We start from the raw sequence: 3,298 nt of genomic DNA, 5'->3' as shown, positions 1-3,298 counted from the left end.
CAAAAGCAGATGGTTGGGCATGGTGGCTGACACCTGTAATCCCAGCACTTTGGGAGGCTGAGACAGGCAGTCCACCTAAGGTCAGGAGATGCACAAGAAGGAGAAGAGACCAGCCTAGCCAACATGGTGAAACCCTGTCTCTACTAAAAATGCAAAAATTAGCTGGGCGTGGTGGCATGCACCTGTAATACCAGCTACTCGGGAGGCTGAGGCAGGAGAATTGCTTCAACCCAGGAAGCAGAGGTTGCAGTGAGCCAAGATCACGCCACTGCACTCCAGCCTGGGTGACAAGAGCAAGAATCTGTCTCAAACAAATATACAGGCCAGGCACAGTGGCTCATGCCTTTAATCCCAGCACTTTGGAAGGCCAAGATGGGTGGATCACCTGAGGTCGGGAGTTGGAGACCAGCCTGACCAACATGGAGAAACCCCATCTCTACTAAAAATACAAAATTAGCCGGGCATGGTGGAGGATGCCTGTAATCCCAGCTACTCAGGAGACTGAGGCAGGAGAATCACTTGAACCTGCAAGGCAGAGGTTGCAGTGAGCCGAGATTGCACCATTGCACTCCAGCCTGGGCAACAAGAGTGAAACTCTGTCTCAAAAAAATATATATATATACATATATATATATGTATGTATACACACACACGTATATATATACACATAAATATGTAGCAGAAAACCTGCCCTTGGATGCTGACATGAACATCAAGATTGCAGACTTTGGCATCGGCAACACATTCACCTTTGTCAACAAGGTGGTTGTCTTCCTTCCAGTTATCCCTTTTGCTCCCCTGGAACTCTTCGTGGTCAAAAGTATGATGGACCCACCATGGATTTCGGGAGTCAGTTTCTATATACTGGTCAATGGATGCCTGCCTTTGATGGACAGAACTTCAAGGAGCTGTAGGATGAAGTACAGAGTGGAATGTATCACATTCACTTCTACTTGTTCATGGAAGGTGAAAACCTGCTTAAGAAATTTCTCATTCTCAATTCCAGCAAGAGAGACTCGTTGGAGCAAATAATCAATGCTCCATGGATGAATGTATTCCATATCCCTCAAAAAAGATGAACTAAACCCTATGTGGAGCCATTTTATGACTACAAGGACCTTCCCCCTCACGTGGCAACAGACAGAGTTGATGGTGTCCGTAGGTTCCACACATGAAGAGATTTAAGACTTGCCTTGGGAGTCTTCAGCGCTGCTGCCGCCGCCACCCAAGCCAGAGTGGGCTGGGCCGCCAAGGCAAGATGGTGGACTACAGCATGTGGGACCACATAGAGGTATCTAATGATGAAGACGAGGCGCACCCCAACATCGACAGGGCCAGCCTCTTCCACTGGCAGCACCAGGCCCGGGGGCAGCGCATGGAGCAGTTCCAGAAAGAGAAGGAGGAACTGGACAGGGTCTGCCATGAGTGCAAGCGCAAGGTGGCCGAGTGCCAGAGGAAGCTGAAAGAGCTGGAGGTGGCCGAGGGCCGCAAGGCAGAGCTGGGGCGGCTGCAGGCCAAGGCGCAGCAGCTGCGCAAGGAGGATCGGGGCTGGGAGCAGAAGCTGGAGGAAATGCACAAGAAGGAGAAGAGCATGCCCTGGAATGTGGACACACTCCGAAAAGACGGTTTCAGCAAGAGCATGGTCAACACCAAGCCCGAGAAAGTGGAGGAGGACTCAGAGGAGGTGAGGGAGCAGAAACACAAGACCTTCGTAGAAAAGTATGAGAAACAGACCAAGCACTTCGGCATGCTCGTCACCGGGATGACAGCCAAGAGTACCTGTCAGACAACGTCCACCTGGTGTGCGAGGAGACAGCCAATTACTTGGTCATCTGATGCATTGATCTAGAGGTGGAGGAGAAATGTGCACTCATGGAGCAGGCAGTCCCCAAGACAATCGTCATGCAGTTTATCCTGGAGCTGGCCAAGAGCCTGAAGGTGGACCCCCAGGCCTGCTTCCAGCAGTTCTTCACTAAGACTAAGACAGCCGATCGCCAGTACATGGTGGGCTTCGACGACGAACTGGAAGCCTTCAAGGAGCATGTGCGGGTCCGTACCAAGCTGCACATCGAGAAGGCCATGAAGGAGTACAAGGAGGAGGAGCGCGAGAAGCGGCTCGGCCCTGGCGGCCTGGACCCCGTCGAGGTCTACGAGTCCCTCCCCTCCCCGAGGAACTCCAGAAGTGCTTTGATGTGAAAGACGTGCAGATGCTGCAAGACGCCATCAGCAAGATGGACCCTACCAACACGAAGTACCACATGCAGCGCTGCTTTGACTCTGCCTCTGAGTCCCCAACTCTAAGGCCAGCGAGGCCAAGGTGGGAATGGAGGCGGGTCCCGGGGAACCGCTGCTGGAAACTGTTCCCAAGACGGGTGATAAGAAGGATGTCGGCGTGTGACCCGTCCCAGCCGCCACCGCCACCTGCTTGCAGGCCCCTACACGCTCCTTTTCAGAAAACAGATAGACGCCATCTCGCCCGCTCCTGGCTTCCTCCACTAGCCTTGGCCCAGCTGGGGGACCCGCCGAGTCGTCCCTGGCCTCTCCACTGCCCCCACTCTCCAGTGCCCACTCAAGTCTCTGCTTTGAATCAAGGGGCTTACTGCCTGCAGCCCCTCATCAGCATTATGCCAAAGGCCCGGGGGTCCGGGGAGGGACAGAGGTCGCCAGGCTGGTCCACCAGGTAGTAGGGGAGGGTCCCCAACCAAGGGACTGGCTCTGGTCACTGGGCTCTGCTTTCACTGTCGTCTGCTTTCTGTGTCTTCTATTTGGCAAACAGCGATTATGTTCCAATAAAGGATTTCAGATGCTCGAGAAAAAAAAAAAAAAAAAGACTTGTAATGGGCCAGAGGTTCAACAAGGTGATGCCTTTCGATCTGCTCTTGGGCTACAAGAGGTCCAAGCTGGAGTCTGTACCATCCCTTTGCATCCCCAGCCTTTGGCAGATCTGACCAACAGCAGCACACTTTCCCATGCCACAAGGTACAGCGCAGGGTCTCTGCCAGCTCCAAGCTTGAGTCTCAGGGAGACTACCACTCCCACCTTTAACTGCTGTATTAGTGTGCAAGCGCTGCCATCATACCACAAACTGGAAGCTTAAACAGCAATTATTTTCTCATCGTTCTAGAGGCTGGCAGTCCAAGATCAAGGTGCCAACAGGGTTAGGTTCTTCTGAGGCCACCCTCCTTGTCTTGCAGAGTTTTCTCACTGTGTCCTCACATGGTCTTTTTTCTGTGCCCATGCATCCCTGGTGTCTCTTCCTCTTTTTATAAGGAAGCCAGTCCTGTTTGATTGGGACCCC

The 3,298-nt window shown here is 52.9% G+C and overlaps 1 pseudogene; it reads left to right on the top strand.

The window, feature by feature from the left end:
- The first annotated feature begins 1,258 nt into the window (after positions 1–1,258).
- On the top strand, positions 1,259–2,398 carry LOC694008 (hsp90 co-chaperone Cdc37 pseudogene; annotated as a pseudogene).
- Positions 2,399–3,298: the final 900 nt, after the last annotated feature.

This window comes from Macaca mulatta, chromosome 6, assembly GCF_049350105.2.
Source record: "Macaca mulatta isolate MMU2019108-1 chromosome 6, T2T-MMU8v2.0, whole genome shotgun sequence".
NCBI classification, from domain to species: Eukaryota; Metazoa; Chordata; class Mammalia; order Primates; family Cercopithecidae; genus Macaca; species Macaca mulatta.
This window is presented reverse-complemented; position numbering and strand designations above follow the sequence as displayed.